Raw genomic sequence first — 24,732 nt, 5'->3', positions numbered from 1 at the left:
GAAAAAACTGAAGTTGTTACAGTTAGGGGCTTTTTTCTTTAATTGATTTTTAATTGGAGTTGATGCCGGAATAACTTCTAGAAACATCTTCATTCATAAAGTTTGAGTTGCTTTGGGGAAAGGGGCAAAACAATTCTTCCACCAGGGTCCTCTCTTTATTAGGTGTGTCTCTGGTTTCACAAAAGGGTTTTGTTGAATTTAGGCCCTTATAATAACTATACAAAATTATTTTTTTTACGTTATCTTTATGCTAGCAATAAAGAAATGAGACAAAATATTTACCACAGTAAAATGTTGTACTAGTGTGCAATAAAATATCTAAATTTGTATCATCTCCACCTGGAAGTTATTATGATAGCAATCAAATCACAGCTTCAAGAGCATGGAACTACTTATGTAAAAGTAACCCTTCCTAATACTCACCTAACAGCATATGCCTGATACTTTCAGTGACCAATGCTTTTTGAGAGAGACTTTTGGTTTGGATTCTCAGGTGTTTTGTGGGCAGAGTCATGAACAGCAGGAACTGTCATGGGCATTTTATGGCAGGTTTAGGTGCAGCAACGGGGTTAGACAGAGTATAGGTGGAGTCAGGCTTGTAGTGGAATGGGAAGGTCCCTGGCATCACTTTGTAAACTTTTCTAGGGAAGGGTAAGATCCCAAACTATGAAAATTCCAGTTAGGGTTTTTAGATGTTTCTACAGTTCTGGTGTGTGACAGAGAAGCTCCTTCAGTACACAGTAAGTGATATCTAGAAGCTCCTTTAGTACGCCGTTAGTGACACAGAAAAGTTTCCTCAGTACACAGTGTGTGATATAGAGAAGCTCCTTCAGCATGCAGCAAGTGATATAGAGAAGCTCCTTCAGTACGTAGTAAGTAATATAGAGAAGCTCATTCAGTACGTAGTAAGTGATATAGAGAAGCTCCTTCAGTTCGTAGTAAGTGATATAGAAAAGCTCCTTCAGTATGTAGTAAGTGATATAGAGAAGCTCCTTCAGCATGCAGCAAGTGATATAGAGAAGCTCCTTCTGTACACAGTAAGTGATATAGAGAAGCTCATTCAGTACGTAGTAAGTGATATAGAGAAGCTCCTTCAGTTCGTAGTAAGTGATATAGAAAAGCTCCTTCAGTATGTAGTAAGTGATATAGAGAAGCTCCTTCAGAATGCAGCAAGTGATATAGAGAAGCTCCTTCGGTACGTAGTAAATGATATAGAGAAGCTCCTTCAGTACGTAGTAAGTAATATAGAGAAGCTCCTTCAGTACACAGTAAGTGATATCTAGAAGCTCCTTTAGTACGCTGTTAGTGACACAAAAAAGCTTTCTCAGTACACAGTGTGTGATATAGAGAAGCTCCTTCAGCATGCAGCAAGTGATATAGAGAAGCTACTTCGGTACGTAGTAAGTGATATAGAGAAGCTCCTTCGGTACACAGTAAGTGATATCTAGAAGCTCCTTTAGTAAGCAGTAAGTGATATAGAGAAGCTCCTTCAGTATGCAGTAAGTGATATAGAGAAGCTCCTTCGGTACACAGTAAGTGATATAGAGAAGCTCCTTCGGTACACAGTAAGTAATATAGAGAAGCTCCTTCGGTAAACAGTAAATGATATAGAGAAGCTCCTTTAGTACGCCGTTAGTGACACAGAAAAGCTTCCTCAGTACACAGTGTGTGATATAGAGAAGCTCCTTCAGTATGCAGCAAGTGATATAGAGAAGCTCCTTAAGTACATAGTAAGTGATACAGAGAAGCTCCTTCAGTACATAGTAAGTGATATAGAGAAGCTCCTTCAGTACATAGTAAGTGATATAGAGAAGCTCCTTCAGTACATAGTAAGTGATATAGAGAAGCTCCTTCGGTACGTAGTAAGTGATATAGAGAAGCTCCTTCAGTACACAGTATGTGATATAGAGAAGCTCCTTCAGTACGTAGTAAGTGATATAAAGATGCTCCTTTAATACGTAGTAAGTGATATAAAGAAGCTCCTTCAGTACGTAGTAAGTGATATAGAGAAGCTCCTTCGGTACACAGTAAGTGATATAGAGAAGCTCCTCCAGTACACAGTATGTGATATAGAGAAGCTCCTTTAGTACGCCGTAAGTGACACAGAAAAGCTTCCTCAGTACACAGTGTGTGATATAGAGAAGATCCTTCAGTATGCAGCAAGTGATATAGAGAAGCTCCTTTAGTACACAATAAGTGATATCTAGAAGCTCCTTTAGTATGCAGTAAGCGACATAGAAAAGCTTCTTCAGTACACAGTAAGTGATATAGAGACGCTCTTTCTGTGTGCAGTAATGATATAGATATACTCCTTCAATACACAGTAATGAATATAGAGACACTCCTTCAATACGCAGTATGTGATATAGAGACGCTCCTTCAGTACGTAGTACGTGATACAGAGAAGCTCCTTCGGCACACATTAAGTGATATCTAGAAGCTCCTTTAGTACGTAGTAAGTGATATAGAGAAGCTCCTTCAGTACACAGTATGTGATATCTAGAAGCTCCATTAGTATGCAGTAAGTGATATAGAGAAGCTCCTTCAGTACACAGTATGTGATATCTAGAAGCTCCATTAGTATGCAGTAAGTGATATAGAGAAGCTCCTTCGGTACACAGTAAGTGATATAGAGAAGCTCCTTCACTACGTAGTAAGTTATAAAGAGAAGCTCCTTCGATACACAGTAAGTGATATAAAGATGCTCCTTTAGTACGTAGTAAGTGATGTAAAGAAGCTCCTTCAGTACGTAGTAAGTGATATAGAGAAGTTCCTTCAGTACACAGTAAGTGATATAAAGAAGCTCCTTCAGTACGTAGTAAGTGATATAAAGAAGCTCCTTCAGTACGTAGTAAGTGATATAGAGAAGTTCCTTCAGTACACAGTAAGTGATATAGAGAAGCTCCTTCAGTATGCAGCAAGTGATATAGAGAAGCTCCTTCAGTATGCAGCAAGTGATATAGAGAAGCTCCTTCAGTACGTAGTAAGTGATATAGAGAAGCTCCTTCAGTAGACAGTAAGTGATATAGAGTAGCTCCTTCGGTACACAGTAAGTGATATAAAGAAGCTCCTTCAGTACGTAGCAAGTGATATAGAGAAGCTCCTTCAGTATGCAGTAAGTGATATAGAGAAGATCCTTCGGTACACAGTAAGTGATATAAAGAAGCTCCTTTAGTACGTAGCAAGTGATATAGAGAAGCTCCTTCAGTATGCAGTAAGTGATAAAGAGAAGATCCTTCGGTACACAGTAAGTGATATAAAGAAGCTCCTTCGGTACACAGTAAGTGATATAAAGAAGCTCCTTCGGTACACAGTAAGTGATATAAAGAAGCTCCTTCAGTACACAGTAAGTGATATAGAGAAGCTCCTTCGGTACACAGTAAGTGATATAAAGAAGCTCTTTCAGTACGTAGCAAGTGATATAGAGAAGCTCCTTCAGTATGCAGTAAGTGATATAAAGAAGCTCCTTCGGTACACAGTAAGTGATATAGAGAAGCTCCTTCGGTACGCAGTAAGTGATATAGAGAAGCTCCTTCGGTACACAGTAAGTGATATAAAGAAGCTCCTTTAGTACGTAGCAAGTGATATAGAGAAACTCCTTCAGTATGCAGTAAGTGATATAAAGAAGCTCCTTCGGTAAACAGTAAGTGATATAAAGAAGCTCCTTCAGTACGTAGCAAGTGATATAGAGAAGCTTCTTCAGTACACAGTAAGTGATATAGAGACGCTCTTTCTGTGTGCAGTAATGATATAGATATACTCCTTCAATACACAGTAATGAATATAGAGACGCTCCTTCAATACGCAGTATGTGATATAGAGACGCTCCTTCAATACGCAGTATGTGATATAGAGAAGCTCCATTGGTACACAGTAAGTGATATAAAAAAGCTCCTTCAGTACGTAGTACGTGATACAGAGAAGCTCCTTCGGCACACATTAAGTGATATCTAGAAGCTCCTTTAGTACGTAGTAAGTGATATAGAGAAGCTCCTTCAGTACACAGTATGTGATATCTAGAAGCTCCATTAGTATGCAGTAAGTGATATAGAGAAGCTCCTTCAGTACACAGTATGTGATATCTAGAAGCTCCATTAGTATGCAGTAAGTGATATAGAGAAGCTCCTTCGGTACACAGTAAGTGATATAGAGAAGCTCCTTCACTACGTAGTAAGTTATAAAGAGAAGCTCCTTCGATACACAGTAAGTGATATAAAGAAGCTCCTTCAGTACGTAGTAAGTGATGTAAAGAAGCTCCTTCAGTACGTAGTAAGTGATATAGAGAAGTTCCTTCAGTACACAGTAAGTGATATAAAGAAGCTCCTTCAGTACGTAGTAAGTGATATAGAGAAGTTCCTTCAGTACACAGTAAGTGATATAGAGAAGCTCCTTCAGTATGCAGCAAGTGATATAGAGAAGCTCCTTCAGTACGTAGTAAGTGATATAGAGAAGCTCCTTCAGTACACAGTAAGTGATATAGAGTAGCTCCTTCGGTACACAGTAATTGATATAAAGAAGCTCCTTCAGTACGTAGCAAGTGATATAGAGAAGCTCCTTTAGTATGCAGTAAGTGATATAGAGAAGATCCTTCGGTACACAGTAAGTGATATAAAGAAGCTCCTTTAGTACGTAGCAAGTGATATAGAGAAGCTCCTTCAGTATGCAGTAAGTGATATAGAGAAGATCCTTCGGTACACAGTAAGTGATATAAAGAAGCTCCTTCGGTACACAGTAAGTGATATAAAGAAGCTCCTTCGGTACACAGTAAGTGATATAAAGAAGCTCCTTCAGTACACAGTAAGTGATATAGAGAAGCTCCTTCGGTACACAGTAAGTGATATAAAGAAGCTCTTTCAGTACGTAGCAAGTGATATAGAGAAGCTCCTTCAGTATGCAGTAAGTGATATAAAGAAGCTCCTTCGGTACACAGTAAGTGATATAGAGAAGCTCCTTCGGTACGCAGTAAGTGATATAGAGAAGCTCCTTCGGTACACAGTAAGTGATATAAAGAAGCTCCTTTAGTACGTAGCAAGTGATATAGAGAAACTCCTTCAGTATGCAGTAAGTGATATAAAGAAGCTCCTTCGGTAAACAGTAAGTGATATAAAGAAGCTCCTTCAGTACGTAGCAAGTGATATAGAGAAGCTCCTTCGGTACACAGTAAGTGATATAAAGAAACTCCTTCAGTACACAGTAAGTGATATAGTGAAGCTCCTTCGGTACACAGTAAGTGATATAAAGAAGCTCCTTCAGTACACAGTAAGTGATATAGAGAAGCTCCTGCGGTACGCAGTAAGTGATATAGAGAAGCTCCTTCGGTACACAGTAAGTGATATAAAGAAGCTCCTTCAGTACGTAGCAAGTCATATAGAGAAGCTCCTTCAGTACACAGTAAGCAATATAGAGAAACTAATTAGGAGAAACCAGTAACTAATCAGGTTTACTCAAGGTGTTGGAGATTCTGGTCACTCCAATGTGCTTAAAGAGAAACTTTGGCTATATAAAGGTATATAGGTCTTAAACTTTCTCATGTGAGGAATATCTAAAAGATGTTAGAATATAATAGACAAATAAAATTAATATATTCAACATAATTGTTCAAAAGATATTGCAAAATATATTTTTTCATCAATTCTAGGAACATAAAAAGCAAATTAAGTAATACGAAACAAATAATTATGAAAATTAAAACATAAAAAATATGTATTATATATTTTTTTTAATTAATTGCAATATCAGGTGTCTAAATTTGCTATCTCTCATGAATGATTGGCACAGCCAATAAAATAAGCACACTATAAGCCTTTGGTTTCAGCCCCGTTTTCTGCTTTTGAATATTTTGACTTTGTGGTTGGGATTACCGCACAAAGCTGAATCCTTTGCTTTTACCTTAAGCGTTTGGAGTGGTCTGGAAGACGTCATCCATCCCTGCAGCCTATCACAGCAAGCTACCAGCTGACAAAAAGTGGAGCCCTGGAGCCAGAGAGGAGGGTTGTACACTCACCCTGATGAAGGAGCTTAACACACAGTGGACAATCCCAGAGGCGAAGACTGGAGTGTTTACTCACCTGACCAGGATGGAACATACATCGGATTTGCCCCTAACTACATCTTGCACAAAGGCTCGGCAGTGGAGGTATGTGGACTTACTGTTCTCAACTTGGGACACTGTTTTCTAATTGACGTAGTTACTTTTTACTTAAACAGTTGTTATTTGATTTCCGGATTCCACCAAGGTCACATAAACTGTTACTTTTTGCAAGCAGTTCTTCGGGACTATTTCAATAACCTCTTTGGGATAATCCTTATTGATGAACTATCAGCACAACAGAACCCTTTGTTAAGGGAACCCTCACTTGGACCTTTTTTAACTATACTTTATTTGGATAAGGATAGCTCAGAATAACAGAGGACTTACTTAGTGATACCAAGCCCTCATTACTCACAGATACCAAGTGCAAACTTAATATTATAATTACTATTTGTGTCTGATTTATGCACATTTCTTTTATATAGCAGCAACTTTAAAAGTTTCTATGTTACTTTAATAAGTTAGGATCATACTTTGCATATTTTTGTATATCGTTTACGAATTGAATTACAGTTTAAAACATTGAGAGGGACAGGGCAGTTCCCTGAGCTGAACAGTGGAGTACCCAGTGTATGTCTGAAGCTCTCTCACAAGTGTTGTGAAATTATGTAAGCATTTTAAACAAGTTGGCCTCACTGATTTGTCTCACCAACTGTATGTAGGTAAAGTTTGCTCAAAATTCACAATACACTTGTTTTAACTAACAGAAAAATAATATATACTAAAATATAGACAAAGGCAAGTCAAATTATAGTGAAAATATTTCAGTTTAATTGGGAATTGATGCAATGGAGCCTTTATTTCAGCCCAGGGGTCCTACAGTTACCTTCTCTCTCCCATGTGAAATTGTGCATCCCAGAGACTTTAATTGTTTTCTTTGGAAGGCATCTCTCATCTCTCTGGGATTTCATGGTTCTTCCCCCTTTCTTAGAAAATTCAGTGAGTTCTGCCCTGTAATGATGCTCTATGGAAAACTGAAGCTGCCAGTTTTAATTTAAATAAGACATTCAAATTGCAATCTAATTTGTAAAAGATACACATAAATATACAAAGTATGAGACTAATTTGTTAAAGAAACTGTGAAAGCATAATCAGAATTTTTAAAATCACAATCCTTAATACACTGCTGTAAACAAAAAAAAAAGAAAATAGAAATAACAAAGTTTAAATGTGCCAAAATGTAAATAGAATGTTTAAAGTGAAATAAAATAGAAAGCACAAAGTGTAAATGCAGCAGAACTGTCATTTCATGCAGTGCTATATTGCACTGGGCTTGTCTCTCCTTCACATACGGAAATGCAGGGAATGTCCCTTGCAGAAATAAAGCAAAATTTGCCTTTTGAAAATTTCACTAGGGATCTGACAGTGCTGAAAGGTTTTGAATATCAGGTCCTAAGTGATATAGAGCAGCTCCCTCAGTACACAGTATGTTATTAAATGAAGTTTCTCCTGGTTATTCTCCATACAAAAGAGGTTAAATGAACACTGAAATCTAGTTTATTTAGGGCCAGATTACGAGTGGAGCGCAAACGTTTATGCAGGAGTAATAAGGGGTTTATTCCAGGTGTTTGCGCTCGTCGGGTTAATCACTCCTATTATGAGTTGAAAGTAAACACGATTGCTTGAGCGCAATCACAATTTACTCTAGAATGATTACAGCAACTTCAGAGTTCTGGTTAACTGTTTCACAAAACTAAAAAGTGTCACAAAACACATCAAAAATATATTACAAAGTATAGTTACACTCATGATAATGGCACAAAAAAAAGTTATAAGGGCTCAAAGATATGAGATCTCAGGTGCTAGAAGGAAAAAAAAGCAGGCAAAGGCTTTAACATTGTGATACATACATATACATCTCTAATGATGTATATGAATGTTTATATATATGTCTATATATGTATACTTATTTATTTATGTATTTATATACGATTATGTATTTACAGACATAAACACATACATACATATGTACACATATAAAGACATATATATATAAGTGCATTGGATCCCTTTGCAGTTAAGTAGATGAAAACATGCAAAAGCATATTTATGAAATATTCATATTTAATAAATAATTTAACTGTGATTGTAATGTAAATATTTCAGATTCCAATGTTCTGCACATTGGGGAATATGTTCTAAATATTTATAAATAGACATTCATATATATATATATATATATATATATATATATATATATATATATATATAGGGGTCATACACTCCCAAGTTTTTCAACAAACAGTAGAAAGTCTTCTCATTAAGTTGGATAAAAAGAACAAGAACAACCACAAGGGAGTAACTACTCAGATAATTTAAATTCACAGGAAAAAAAAAAACCTTGAGAGATCTAAGTAATGATACTAACATTGTTAAGAGAATCAGACAAGGGAGGGAACGTTGTGGTTTTGAATAAAACAGACTATTTAGCTGAATCCAAAAGACAAATTAGTGATACACATACTTACGAACATCTCTTGTCTGATCCTATAGACTCTTTTACATACATTTTAGGTCAATTAGTGGAAGGGGCAAGAAATAATTGCATTATTTCTTCTAAGGTGACTGATAGCCTTATACCTGAATGTCCTGTCATGTCTATCTTCCACTATCTACCGAAATTACACAAAAGTATGTTCAATCCCCCTGGCCGCGCTATTGTGGCGGGTTTAGGCTCTCTCAATGACAATATTTCCAATTTGTTGGACAGTTTCTTACAGCCAATTGTCACCAACTTTCCTGGGTATTTGAAAGACACAACAACATTGATACAGCAGGTTGAGGGTTTTGAATGGAAGAACTCATATAGGTTTATTACCCTTGATGTATCATCATTATACTCATCCATCCCTCACACTAAGGGTCTTAATGCTTTGGAGCACTTTTTGTACACTTCTTCGTTGTATGACGACACTATACAATTTATCTGCTTAATTGCAGAATATTTGCTTTCAAACAATTTTTTTCTTTTTTAGGGACAGCATTATCTCCAAAGATGTGGCACAGCCATGGGCGCCAATTTTGTGCTATCCTATGCTAATCTCTATATGGGATTCTGGGAACTGTGCCACATCTTTGGAGATAATATTCCTTTTAGACACAATATTATTTATTTTGGAAGATACATTGATGATCTTCTAATAATATGGGATGGAGATGACCATCTAATTTCACAGTTTCATGAATATATCAACACCAATCACTTTAATCTTTCTTTTACCATTGAGCACAGTGATACACAAATCAATTTTTTGGATGTCACTCTTGTGGCATGTTCCAAATCTGTAGAAGTGGTTTACTATAGAAAAGCCACTGCAGGAAACACAATATTACATTACACTTCATGTCATCCTCAGCATATACTTCAATTAATACCTTTTAGGCAATACATTCGTACTAAAAGAAATTGCACACGAGATACCAAGTACCAGCAAAATGTAGAAGACACGCAACAAAGACTAGAAGCCTGTGGCTATAGCACTGAATTGCTTGATACAGTAAGACAAAAAGTAAATTGTATACCTAGAGAGAGTTTATTAAAATATAAAAAGAAAACTACTAGTTTTAACTCCAAACCCACATTTATTACTATGTATAGTAGAGACTATACTAAAGTAAGAAACATTATTCTGAGTTGTCTTCCAATTCTTAAGGGTGACAAGAAATTAAATGTGATTTTTATCCAATGGCTGTAACTTTTTTACCAGGAGGGCAAAAACTCTTAGAACTATTCATTCACCTTCCATGTTACCTAAACAGCAATCCAATATAAGGCTTCCTACCTGAGTAGGTTGTCATAAATGTAATTGCAATGTATGTAAAACTTGCCAATATATCAAGAGTGGAATCAGATTTGAATCAACAGTAACTAAGGCAACATACGAGATTATGTATAATATAACATGTAATACAACACATGTTATTTATCTATTGACATGTAACGGTTGTAACAAACAGTATGTAGATCGCACTAAACGGGCCTTGAGAGACAGAGCTCTTCAACACCTTAGAAATATTAGTAAACCGGACAGTAACACACCTATAGCCAAACATTTTAGATATGAACACCAATCAAATGACACACTTTTACAAATACAAGGAATTGATCATATCTCTAGGCATAGGAGAGGGAGGGTAGAGAGAGGTTACTTGATCAGAAAGAAGTATTTTGGATTTTCAAGCTTCAATCTAAACATCCTGATGGCTTAAATTCCAATATTGATATGTAAATTTATTTTACTACAATTTCTAATTCCATCTTATTATTTAGGATTCTTTTTTTTTTTTATAAAAATGGAGTGAGTCAGGATAATTAATCAGTATAAAAACAAGGGACAAGGTTGACCAATAGAAATAAGTACATGAATAATATTGATACACATTGCTGTTGTATATTTTCCTTCCTTTTTTTTTCTCATAAATTGTTGATTTCATTGATATTGTATTTATGTTGAGACATTTAATTATAATTTCGGTACAAACTTATATTCCAAGTTTATATATAGTGGCTATTTTTTACAACAGCAATGTAATATACAGCAATATACCTTTAGGATGTTAATTGAAACAGGTGTTTCTGAGCTAATTAGATATAACTTTTTCTTAAATAGAGGTCTGTTTGGAGTCTGTGGTTATGCCAGTGATCAAGGGCCAGGGATAGGCCCGAAACATGTTTGGCACGCTTTTCCACCAGACCGCAGTATTTTTCTAATATTTTTTATGGCTTTTCATGTATATTTTTTTTTTTCTTTTTGCACAATAAATGTTACTTTTTATAAAAAAATTATCTTTTCCTCTCCTTCACTCCTGAGAGGTGCGGATGATACCTGATTAGTATATACATAACATATTTTGTTATGTGAAGAACATTGGAATGTGAAATATTCATATTTTTGTGTTGGGTTAGTGCGATCGGATTTGCGCGTGAGTGGGGTGTTTTTTTCCACTTTGTTTCTCTATTGACTTCTATGCGGGAATACGTGAACAGCCCCTCAATATTCTAACTGACTTTTTGCACTCGTCAGGTTAGCGCGCAAGTGAAAATAGTATACTTTTAGCTCATAATATGAGTGCAACCCGATGAGCGCAAAAAGCTTACTTCTAGCGCAATTTATGCTCGAGCAGTAGCTTTCCAGATTAAAATGATTAATCTTTAAAGGACCAGTCAACATATTAGATTTGCATAATCAACAAATGCAAGATAACAAGACAATGCAATAGCACTTAGTCTGAACTTCAAATGAGTAGTAGATTTTTTTATAACAAATTTCAAAGTTATGTATATTTCCACTCCCCTTGCACCATGTGATAGCAATCAGCCAATCACAAATGCATATACGTATAGTCTGTGAATTCTTGCACATGCTCAGTAGGATCTGGTGACTCAAAAAGTGTAAATATAAAAGACTGCGCACATTTTTTTTAATGGAAGTAAATTGGAAAGCTGTTTAAAATTACATGCTGCATCTGAATCATGAAAATGTAATTTAACCTGAGTGTCCCTTTAAGCATGTAAAGACCCAATCTGTGAATGAACAGAGCTGTGTGAGCTATCCATATCAGGGAATACAAGCTTCATAATTATAAATGGAATTGCACTGTGAAATTCTGTCAGTACAAACTATTGGTGCAGTTAACACAGTACAAAAAATTCTGGTGAAATTAGTTATCAAATGTTTTTAAATGAATTGACCTCAAAGTTAAAAATCTTTAAAAAAAAAGTTGTGAAAGACAATTTCCATTGCTCTTCTTAGAAGAACCCTTTCCATATTGCACACTCATTGCTTTATATGTGCAAAAGCTGATTTTTATCTGTCTCTAATTGGCCACATCAAAGGAGATAATTACTCAAGAAACTTTTCAAGACATGTGTCTCTCTAAAAAAAAACAATGTAATGCTTAAACAAAACTGACAGTTTTAAAAACATTTAAAATAATATTTTTGCATGGAGAGCTTTTGCAATCCAGTGGTTCATATCTGATGCAAATATAAAAATGAGATTAAAAGGACAGTCTACTCCAGAATTGTTATTGTTTAAAAAGAAAGATAATCCTTGTATTAACAATTCCCCAGTTTTTCATAACCAACACTTATAGAAATATACTTTTTACCTCTGTAATCACCTTGTATCTAAGCCTCTGGAGATTGCCCCCTTATTTCAGTTATTTTAAAAGACTTGCATTTTAGCCAATCAGTGCCCTCTCATAAGTAATTCCACAGGCATGAGCACAATGTTATCTTTATGGCACACATGAACCAGTGCTATCTAGCTGTAAAAAACTTTCCAAATGTACTGAGATAAGAAGCGGCCTTCAAGGGCTTATAAATTAGCATATGACCCTACCTATGTTTAGCTTTCAACAAAGAATACCAAAGAGAAAAAGCTAATTTGATAATAAAAGTAAATTGGAAAGTTGTTTAAATTTGCATGCCCGATCTGAATCATGAAAGTTTAATTTTGACTAGACTGTCCCTTTAATGTGCCTTTAAAGGGACACAAAACTCAATTTTTTTCTTTCTTGATTTAGAAAGAGCATACAATTATAAACAACTTTCTAATTGACTTCTATTATCTATTTTGCTTCATTCTCTTGATATTCTTTACTGAAAAGCATATCTAGATATGCTTATGAGCTGCTGATTGGTAGCTGCACATAGATGCCTCCTGTGATTGGTTCACCGTGTGCATTGCAAATTCTTCATTAAAGTATATCTAAAGAATGAAGCAAATTAGGTAATAGAAATAAATTGGAATGTTGTTTAAAATTATATTATCTACCTTAATCATAAAAGAAAATGTTTGGGTATAGTGTCCCTTTAAGCTTTGATAGAAGAACATTTTTTCATTTGTAAACAATTAATAGTTTGAACTGTATGTAAACTGTGTTGCCAAAGGACAATCCCTTACACTTTGAAAGAGCCAATACATTGAATAAATAGGTGTATGGTGTAATTGTATAGACATTTATGAAAGCTATACCTTCTGCATGTAACTATCTCTTTTTTTCACATCTTTCTCTGAGTTATAACTAACCACTCATGCTCAGTTAGTTGTATGTTGTTTTAAGGTTGATGAAGTGATATTATAGGAAGTGTCAGGGACTGTTTTAATCTCCCATGCTGGTGGCAGGAGGTATATTGCAGTGTGCTAGTCTCTTAAAGGGACAGTCAAAATTAAACTTTCATGATTCAGAAAGAGCATGCTATTTTAAACAACCTTCCAATTTACTTCTGTTTAATTTGCTTCCTTCTCTTCTTATCCTTTGCTGAAAGGTCAATCTAGATTAGCTCAGGAGCAGCAGAGAACCTAGGTTCTAGCTGCTGTTTGGTGGCTGCATATTTATTCTGAGTGTCATTGGCTCACCAATATGTTCAATTAGAAACCAGTTGTGCATTGTTGCTCCTTAAACAAATGATACCAAGAGAATGAAGCAAATTTGATAATAGAAGTAAATTGGAAAGTTGTTTAATATTGTAAGTTCTACCTAAATCATGAAAGAATTTTTTTGGGTCTCATGCCCCTTTAAATAACTTATTGTACTGCTTTTAGCAAATTTGCTTTTTTCTCTTAGCAGCCTTTATAAAAGTGTAAACCTAGGCAGGATCATAGGAGCTCAGGAGTGTGCACGTGTCTTTAGCATTCTATGGCAGCATGGTTTGCAACAATGTAATAGAATATTGCAAACTCTGCTGTCATAGAGACACCCTTGAGCTTTTTTGGGCCGGCGTAAGTTTACTCTTCAGCAAAGGATTCCAGGAGAACAAATCAATTGTGATAATATAATTTGGTTGGAAAACTGTTTAACGTTGCATGGCCTGTCTTATTCATAAAAGATGAATTTTGACTTGATGGTCCATATAAAATAACATGGGAACTATAAATCGTTTTATCATGCATATAGCATACTCAATGGTCATATAATTAATACAAATCATTCCTGAAACTAATATTTTGCTAAAACACTTGATGCAAGTGTTGGAAGTAATGTAACTTATTTGTAATTTAAATATTGCAGAATTCTTAAAGATTTGTTCTTGTTCCTCAGTAAAGAACTGATAACAGGGTACAAATGTAGCACTCATGAACGTGTAGGAAAAAATGTGAGGAAATAAGCTAAAATATAACTTTTACTAGATTATCATTATCTAGCAAAAGTTATATTTTAGCTTATTTCCTCACATATCAGTTCTTTACTGATTTATTGTATAGATTGTAACCAGTACAAGCACCAATCCCCACATATTACTAGTAATATATTAAATATATATTTTTCCAATGGGGAGCGTTCATAATTTCTGAGTAGTGCCATTGTTTCTTCTCTATGATTGTTCTTGTTCCTCGTCACAGCAGCAAATTGTGACTTCAGCTTAGTTATAATCAGTGGAGCTGCATATAACTATCTAACCATCACTCTAAGGCCAGATTTTGTGAGCAGCCCAACAGTCAAACAGTTAATTAGGGAACTATATCCTGCAGTTAGCAAACACTACACAATGCAGCCAGCAATATATGGTTACCTTATTAACTGTTTCACTACTGGGCTGCTCACTGAGAGCTTGCTTCCATTGAGCTGTAATTCCGTTTGCGTACGCTCGTAAACCGATAAATATGCTGTCGGAAGCAATATCATTTATCGACTGCTTCCAACGGCTTGTTATAACCCAATTTCGGCAAATGGACCCCGGCTGCCAAAAACCTTATCATGTCCCATACAAAGAATAGGAAGCCGCTAATCTTTAAATTATACCCGGTTTCCAATGCCCACGCAAACCGTAAATACACTGTCAGAGGCTGCCGATACATTAACAAAAATAACACCTAGCTCAACTAGGTGTAAAACAGGAAAAAGGTGCTCTTTGAGATCTTTTTCCCATTTAAAATCTAACCCGACACGTCAAAACCCCTCTATCCGCCATCCCCCCACATTGCAACTTATAATATATGTATTTACCGCTAAACCTCCATGCCCCACAACCAAACTATCTATTTAAACTATTAACCCCTAATCCGCCATTAACCCACATCACAATTAACCTAAAAAATCTATTAACCCCTAAACCGCCAAACCCCACAACGCAAATAACTAATCACTAAGCCCCCTAACCTAACACCCCCTAAATTAACCCCATTACATAAATAAAAATAATCCTACATTAAAATTAAAATAAAAAACCTAACATTACTTTAAAAATAAAAAAACTGTTTAAATTAAGCTAAAATTACATAAAATAAAAAAGTCTAACATTGCATAAAATAATAAACAAAATTATCAAAAATAAAAAAATTAAACCTAATCCCTATGAAAATAAAAAAGCCCCCCCCCAAATAAAAACACCCCCTAATCTAATACTAAACTACCAATAGCCCTTTAAAAGGGCCTTTTGTAGGGCATTGCCCTAAGTTAAACAGCTCTTTTACCTTTAAATAAAAACTAAGTTCTCCCTAACAATAAACCCCCCCACCCACCAAACCCCCCAAAATAAAAAAACTAACACTAAAAGATTCTAAACTACCTATTGCCCCTAAAGGGGCATTTGTATGGGAATTGCCCTTAAAAGGGCATTCAGCTCTTTTACATGAAAGTTTAGTTTTGACTTTACTGTCCCTTTAATTTTGACTTGACTATCTTTTAAACAACAAGGCCATGAATTAGAGTAATAAATTGTGAGCATAGTGAAGCAATTAAAAAATGCTCCTTTTGAGTGCTAAGCACTTTCCCACCTGGGTGCTAAGCTGATTTAAGTTTTTTTTTTTTTTTTTAAATATATACATTTTTTTAACTTTTTTTTCTTTTTTCAGATCCCCAAGATTTACACCGTTGGAAAGGTTAGGTAATTACCTTTCCATCGGTGGGTCTTGGGGGTCTGTAGCTGCTTACATGCCTGAGATACAGTCTTCTAAGCAGAATGCCCCCTTTCCCTATACTTGTCATTTTCCTTTTTAAATAAAGTTGCGCAGTGATATCATCATGCCATTGCGCGTGACGTCACTGCGCAAAACGTGAATCCCCGGTGATGCCTGTCACTATACAGGCCCGATCGCCGGGGTAGAAGCGGGTGGGAGCCCCCAGATCTCCCTCAAGGTGGGAGAGTGCTAGTGACGGCTCTGAGCCGTCGTTAGCACCTGAGTGGGAAACTCTGCAACGGTAAACACAGCCAGTAGAAGAAATTACACTCCCAGTGGGGTATAGAATCGATAAGGTAATAAAATGTTAATTTTCTATTGTTCTCTCCAAGTATTGGTGATTGTTTTACAGATGTATAAGATAAAGAAGCAGGTATATGTACACAATGTATTAAAATAATGAGATCTGATTATACCTACAAGCTCAACCCATTTTATTAGGTTGTGGCTTCAAAAATAAAATCGGCTAATTCATATACACAAATAAGCCTTAAAAAGCAAATCTCATACATTTTATACTCTGCAGCTGGTAAAAAAAAGTAATTGGAAACACATTAAGGGAAAAACTATTTTAAAGTATACTGGGGGGTAGTTATCAAGCCGTCTACTTTTCTGGCTTCGCCGGCCCAATACGTCCGCCTAAGCTCGCCTACCTTCGCCGCCGCGGACCTTGAATACGTTCGCCTAAGTTATCAAATAAAGCTGTCAAAAAGCCGCGGGGCGATGAGCAGCGGACTGTGACAGTTATCACTCATCCGATCTCGCTGCCCTTCGGCTTTTTCCCAGCTTTATTGCTAGCCTGTCACTAAGCACTCACACTAAACTGCACTGTTCTACCCCCTATACCGGCGCCCCCGGAGGCCCCCGCAACTAAATAAAGTTACTAACCCCTAAACCGCCGCTCCTAGACCCCGCCGCAAGTCTTATAAATGTATTAACCCCTAAACCGCTGCTCCTAGACCCCGCCGCAAGTCTTATAAATGTATTAACCCCTAAACCGCCGCTCCCGGACACCGCTGCCACCTACATTATACCTAGTAACCCCTATCCTGCCCCCCCTATACCGTCGCCCTCTATTATAAAATTATTAACCCCTATCCTGCTGATCCCGCACCTCTCCGCAACTAAATAAATAGTTTAACCCCTAAACCGCCACTCCATGAACCCGCCGCAACCTATAATAAATTTATTAACCCCTATCCTGCCCCCCACTACGCCGCCGCCACTGTAATAAAATGATTAACCCCTAAACCTAAGTCTAACCCTAACCATAACGCCCCCCTAACTTAAATATTAATTAAATACATCTAAATAAATTAACTCTTATTAACTAAATGAATCCTATTTAAAACTAAATACTTACTTATAAAATAAACCCTAATATAGCTACAATATAAATAATAATTATATTCTAACTATCTTAGGATTTATATTTATTTTACAGGTACCTTTCAATTTATTTTAACCATGTACAATAACTATTAAATAGTTATTAACTATTTAATAGCTTACCTAGCTAAAATAAAGAGAAATTTACCTGTGAAATAAATCCTAACCTAAGTTACAATTACACCTAACACTACACTATACTTTAATAAATTATTCCTATTTAAAACTAAATACTTACCTGTAAAATAAACCCTAAGATAGCTACAATGTAATTAATAATTATATTATAGCTATCTTAGGATTTATATTTAGTTTACAGGTAACTTTGTATTTATTTTAGCTAGTTAGAATAGTTATTAAATAGTTATTAACTATTTAATAACTACCTAGCTAAAAGAAATACAAAATTACCTGTAAAATAAATCCTAACTTAAGTTACAATTAAACCTAATACTACACTATCATTAAATTAACTAAATAAACTACCTACAAATAACTACAATGAAATACAATTACATAAACTAACTAAAGTACAAAAAATAAAAAAAGCTAAGTTACAAAAAATAAAAAATTAAGTTACAAACATGTTAAAAATATTACAACAATTTTAAGCTACTTACACCTAATCTAAGCCCCCTAATAAAATAACAAACCCCCCCAAAATAAAAAAAATCCCTACCCTATTCTAAATTACATAAATTTCAAAGCTCTTTTACCTTACCAGCCCTTAAAAGGGCCATTTGTGGGGGCATGCCCCAAAAAGTTCAGCTCTTTTGCCTGTAAAAGAAAAATACAACCCCCCCCCCAACATTAAAACCCACCACCCACATACCCCTAATCTAACCCAAACCCCCCTTACAAAAACCTAACACTAATCCCCTGAAGATCATCCTACCTTGAGTCGTCTTCACTCAGCCGAGCCACCGATGGAACTGAAGAGGACATCCGGAGCGGAAGAAGTTAATCCTCCAAGCGGCGCTGAAGAAATCTTCCATCCGATGAAGTCATCATCCAGGCGGCGCTGAAGAAGTCTTCGATCCAGCCGATGTCATCTTCAAAGAGGCGCTGAAGAGGTCTTCTATCCGGGCGAAGTCATCTTCCAAGCCGGGTCTTGAATCTTCCTTCCGCCGACGCAGAACCACCTTCTTCACCGACGGACTACGACGAATGACGGCTCCTTTAAGGGACGTCATCCAAGATGGCGTCCCCTCAATTCCGATTGGCTGATAGGATTCTATCAGCCAATCGGAATTAAGGTAGGAAAATCTGATTGGCTGATGGAATCAGCCAATCAGATTCAAGTTCAATACGATTGGCTGATCCAATCAGCCAATCAGATTGAGCTCGCATTCTATTGGCTGATCGGAACAGCCAATAGAATGCGAGCTCAATCTGATTGGCTGATTCCATCAGCCAATCAGATTTTTCCTACCTTAATTCCGATTGGCTGATAGAATCCTATCAGCCAATCGGAATTGAGGGGACGCCATCTTGGATGACGTCCCTTAAAGGAGCCGTCATTCGTCGTAGTCCGTCGGTGAAGAAGGTGGTTCCGCGTTGGCAGAAGGAAGATTCAAGACCCGGCTTGGAAGATGACTTCGCCCGGATAGAAGACCTCTTCAGCGCCTCTTTGAAGATGACATCGGCCGGATCGAAGACTTCTTCAGCGCCGCCTGGATGATGACTTCATCGGATGGAAGATTTCTTCAGCGCCGCTTGGAGGATTAACTTCTTCCGCTCCGGATGTCCTCTTCAGTTCCATCGGTGGCTCGGCTGAGTGAAGACGACTCAAGGTAGGATGATCTTCAGGGGATTAGTGTTAGGTTTTTGTAAGGGGGGTTTGGGTTAGATTAGGGGTATGTGGGTGGTGGGTTTTAATGTTGGGGGGGGGTTGTATTTTTCTTTTACAGGCAAAAGAGCTGAACTTTTTGGGGCATGCCCCTACAAATGGCCCTTTTAAGGGCTGGTAAGGTAAAAGAGCTTTGAAATTTATGTAATTTAGAATAGGGTAGGGATTTTTTTTATTTTGGGGGGGTTTGTTATTTTATTAGGGGGCTTAGATTAGGTGTAAGTAGCTTAAAATTGTTGTAATATTTTTAACATGTTTGTAACTTAATTTTTTATTTTTTGTAACTTAGCTTTTTTTATTTTTTGTACTTTAGTTAGTTTATGTAATTGTATTTCATTGTAGTTATTTGTAGGTAGTTTATTTAGTTAATTTAATGATAGTGTAGTATTAGGTTTAATTGTAACTTAAGTTAGGATTTATTTTACAGGTAATTTTGTATTTCTTTTAGCTAGGTAGTTATTAAATAGTTAATAACTATTTAATAACTATTCTAACTAGCTAAAATAAATACAAAGTTACCTGTAAACTAAATATAAATCCTAAGATAGCTATAATATAAGTATTAATTACATTGTAGCTATCTTAGGGTTTATTTTACAGGTAAGTATTTATTTTTAAATAGGAATAATTTATTAAAGTATAGTGTAGTGTTAGGTGTAATTGTAACTTAGGTTAGGATTTATTTCACAGGTACATTTCTCTTTATTTTAGCTAGGTAAGCTATTAAATAGTTAATAACTATTTAATAGTTATTGTACATGGTTAAAATAAATTGAAAGGTACCTGTAAAATAAAAATAAATCCTAAGATAGCTAGAATATAATTATTATTTATATTGTAGCTATATTAGGGTTTATTTTAAAGGTAAGTATTTAGTTTTAAATAGGATTCATTTAGTTAATAAGAGTTAATTTATTTAGATGTATTTAATTAATATTTAAGTTAGGGGGCGTTAGGGTTAGGGTTAGACTTAGGTTTAGGGGTTAATAATTTTATTACAGTGGCGGCGGCGTAGTGGGGGGCAGGATAGGGGTTAATAAATTTATTATAGGTGGCGACGGTGTAGGGGGGGCAGATTAGGGGTTAATACATTTAATATAGGTTGCGGCGGGTTCAGGGAGCGGCGGTTTAGGGGTTAATACATTTATTATAGTTGCGGTGGGCTCCGGGAGCGGCGGTTTAGGGGTTAATATGTATAGAGTAGCTTGCGGTGGGCTCCGGGAGCGGCGGTTTAGGGGGTAATAACTTTATTTAGTTGCAGCGGTGTAGGGGGGGTCAGATTAGTGGTGTTTAGACTCGGGGTACATGTTAGGGTGTTAGGTGTAGACAGCTCCCATAGAAATCAATGGGATGTCTGTCAGCAGCGAACTTGTACTTTCGCTATGGTCAGACTCCCATTGATTCCTATGGGATCCGCCGCCTCCAGGGGTGGTGGATTGAAAACCAGGTACGCTGGACCGTAAAAGTGCCGAGCGTACCTGCTAGTTTTTTGATAGCTAGCAAAAGTAGTGAGAATGTGCCGCACTTGTGTGCGGAACATCTGGAGTGACGTAAGAATCGATCTGTGTCGGACTGAGTCCAGCGGATCGAAGCTTACGTCACAAAATTCTACTTTTGCCGGTCTCGAGCCTTTGATAACTAAGGCGAATCAGCCTCGCCACAAATACGCTGCGGAATTCCAGCGTATTTGAGGTTGACGGCTTGATAACTACCCCCCACTGTCCCTTTAAATATATTACACTACAAGAAACCTTCATTAAAAATGTATTTCAGCTATTTCCATGGTCAAAGCATTGAAATTAACTTCTTTCAAATAATGCAGACATTTCATCCTTTCTATCTTCAAGAAGAATATGTAGAAATATGCAGTTTGGAATGAAAACAACATTATCCTTTAAGTAATGAACATTGGAATTAAATATACAGTAAAACAAATATAAAGACATAAATATATATATACACACATACACACATTTATATATATATATATATATATATATATATATATATATATATATATATATTAGTGCATTGGAGCCCTTTGCAGTCAATTAGCTGAAAACATGAAATATCAAATGTATGCAATATTCATATTTAATCAAATGTTTAACTGTGTATGTAGTGTAAATATTTCACATTCCAATGTTCTTCATATAGGGGAATATGTGCATAAGTATTTAAAAATAGATATTTATATAGATATCTGGATATATCTATTCCTAAATATAATCATTCTTTAGCATGTAAGATGCAAGTAGAGTTGTTCTTTTCATTTAAATACACTAACATTTTTTTCTGTATGTGACAATGCATGTTGGAACTTATCACATGCTTGTACATGAAAATAATTATCATACTCTAAAACTGAGTAGTAATTTGTCACAATTAAACAAATTACTGTGACAAATCATAAATATATTGGGCAAGATTACAAATGGAGCGCTAATTTATTTTGTGTCTGTCAATGTGCGAATTCGCCTTCTGACGGGCGCACAATAAATAACCAGCCATTACAAGTGGCTGCTTATTACTACCACAAGCTAGCAGTTACAATTAATGCTCAGAAAATTTACTAGAGGTCAGACCTTTGTTTAAATATCAGAAAGTGGCCCAATTGCCCCAAAAATAAAGTATTTGTTAGTTTTTTTATTTTAAATTTTTTTAGCATTTTTTGTAAAATAAAAAACAACGGCACTAAGCAGTTTTTAGGGCCTAAAGTTGGTGGGTGTGGGGTACTATAAAAAAACGCTTTACATTGTGGTCTATGGGGACTGTGTTCTCAGTAAATATATATGTATATGCTTATATACATATACATTTGTGTTAATATGTGTATATACACATATAAACAAATAAATATATATGTATATATTCATTAGGGATGGGCGAATGTGTTTATATCCGAATTCGAATGTTAGAACGAATGTTATTGTAGAAATTCGATTTACATAATAGAATGTTGATAAGAATAAATATTATTAAAAATTTGATTTTCGAATGTCACATTCGAATTCGAATGTCACATTCGAATTCGAATGTCACATTCAAATTCGAATCTTACATTCAAATATCACATTCAAATTCGAATATTACATTTATAAAACACAATTGTAGACTAGAAACACTATTTCAAATGTCACATTCGAATCGAATATCACATTCAAATCGAATGTCACATTTGAATTAGAATATTACATTTATAAAACACAGTATTAGACTAGAAATACTATTTTGAATTCGAATGTAACATTCGAATCTAATATCACATTCGAATCGAATATCACATTTAAAACACAGTATTAGACTAGAAATACTATTTCAAATTCGAATGTGACATTCGAATTTGAATGTAGCATTCAAATTTGAATATTACATTTATTAAACACAGTTGTAGACTAGAAATACTATTTCAATTTGAATGTCACATTCGAATTCGAATGTCACATTTGAATTCGAATATTACATTTCGAAATTGAATGAATACATAGCTAAACATTCTATTAGTTGAACTAATATTTTCGAATTTTATTGAAAAATTCGAAAACGAAAATTCGAAAGTAGAATGTTAGAATGTTATATCAACATTCGAAATTCGATTCGAATGAACGAATGTATCAAAATTCATTTTAAATTTCAAATTTTTAGAAACATTCGCCCATCCCTAATATTCATATACATATATATTTATGTTTGCTATCCATCGCTGTGTGACTTACCCCCTTTGCTGCAATAGTTCTCATGGCGTGTCTGACAGTATGAGAGCGAGACTCCCATTGGAGCCTATGGAAGTGTGTACTTGCATTAAAAATCATCTTGTAAAGAATTTGCCAAAGTGTCATCTTTTTATACATCCAGTTCAATCATCTATTTAGATGCCTGTAATTTTAAGATCATTGAAAACAGGCCTAATGATTGTTGACATTAACAACACAACAAATTGTTGCTAAAAGTTAATCAGTATAATTCTGATGGTTACTTGCTAACTATGTGGCATGAGACCCCTTGTTTAAAAGTGGAACACCCTGCTCTAAAATGATGAGTCTTATGATAAAATTAATTGGTTAGGGGTGGCAGAAGTCCTGACCCAGAGAGGGTCTGTGTTGTACCAAATACCTTCCACTTCCTAATAATAGACTCCACTGTGCTTCTAGGCATTGATAAAGCCTTTGATATTTTCTTGCATGCATCTCCTGACTTGTGCCTGTCCACAACATTATCCCAGAGATCTTTTGACAGTGCCTTGCCACCTATAGTTGATTGTTTGCTTCAGTTGCACTACCAAGAACAACTGATATGCTCCAGGAAAGATCTTTTCATGCTGAGCTAATCAATATTCCCACAGCTGATCACAGTTGAAGGTCAAACGGCTTTGTGTGTGCCATTGAGAAGGTGATTAGCTACACCTGATTGAGTTTACAAGTAATTTTAGGAGGGGGTGATTCTTTTTCCAACTCAGTAATTCTGTTTTTGAATTGTCTTTATTTTTGTCTGACATGTTGCTGTTATATCTTTCACTTGGATGTTATAAGTAGCACTGAGTAATTAGGTAAAAAAAGTGTCTGTCTTTATTTGTTGAAAAGCAGGGAATGTCCTATGTTCTCTTGGTATTCTTTGTTGAAAGTTAAACTTAAGTAGGCTCAAACTGATTTCTAAGCTGTTAAAGGTTTACTCTTATCTAAGTGCATTTTGACAGTTTTTCACAGTTAGACACTGTTAGTTCAGGTTTGTCATATAGATAACACTGGACTCACTCCTGTGGAATTATTTATGAATCAGCACTGATTGGCTAAAATGCAAGTCTGTCAAAAGTACTGAGATAAGGGAGCAGTCTGCAGAGGCTTAGATACAAGGTAATCAGAGAGGTAAAAAGTATATTAGTATAAATGTGTTGGTAATGCAAAACTTGGGAATTGGTAATAAAGGGATTAACTATCTTTTTAAACAATACAATTCTGGTGTAGACTGTCCCTTTAAAGTAAACAGTTTTTAATTAAATGTTTTAATGCAAAAATGTTTTAATCTTATTCAATTGCAGCTTTTTCTCCAATGTATTTTAATGGGACAGTCAAGTCAAAATTAAATTTTTATGATTCAGATAGGGCATGCAATTTTAAACAACTTTCCAATTTACTTTTATCATCAAATTTGATTTATTCTCTTGGTATTCTTTGTTGAAAGCTAAACTTAGTTAGACTCAAACTGATTTCTAAGCCGCTGAAGGCCGCCTCTTATCCCAGTGCATTTTGACAGTTTTTCTCAGTTAGACACTGCTAGTTTATGTGTGCCATATAAATAACCAACAGTTAAAACCAACATTGTTATTGTTTAAAAAGCTACATAACGCCTTTACTACCCATTCTCCAGTTTTGCACAGCCAACATGGTTGTATTTATACACTTTTTTACCTCTGTGATTACCTTGTATCTAAGTTTCTTTTGGCAGCCCCCTGATCACATGGCTATTAATTTATTGACTAGCATTTTAGCCTATTAGTGCAC

At 35.6% G+C, this 24,732-nt stretch overlaps 1 long non-coding RNA gene across 1 annotated transcript in view; it reads left to right on the top strand.

Moving 5' to 3' along the window:
- Window positions 1-617: 617 nt before the first annotated feature.
- The window catches only part of LOC128652969 (uncharacterized), a 150,070-nt gene continuing 125,955 nt past the window's right edge, over window positions 618-24,732 (top strand). The window contains exons 1-2 of the long non-coding RNA XR_008401325.1: window positions 618-740; window positions 5,896-6,136. This is a non-coding gene — a long non-coding RNA (uncharacterized LOC128652969). The remainder of the gene's footprint in view (window positions 741-5,895; window positions 6,137-24,732) is intronic.

The sequence above is a fragment of the Bombina bombina genome, chromosome 3 (genome assembly GCF_027579735.1).
Source record: "Bombina bombina isolate aBomBom1 chromosome 3, aBomBom1.pri, whole genome shotgun sequence".
NCBI classification, from domain to species: Eukaryota; Metazoa; Chordata; class Amphibia; order Anura; family Bombinatoridae; genus Bombina; species Bombina bombina.
Note: the sequence above shows the minus strand (reverse complement) of the source record. Positions and strands in the feature narration are given on the sequence as shown.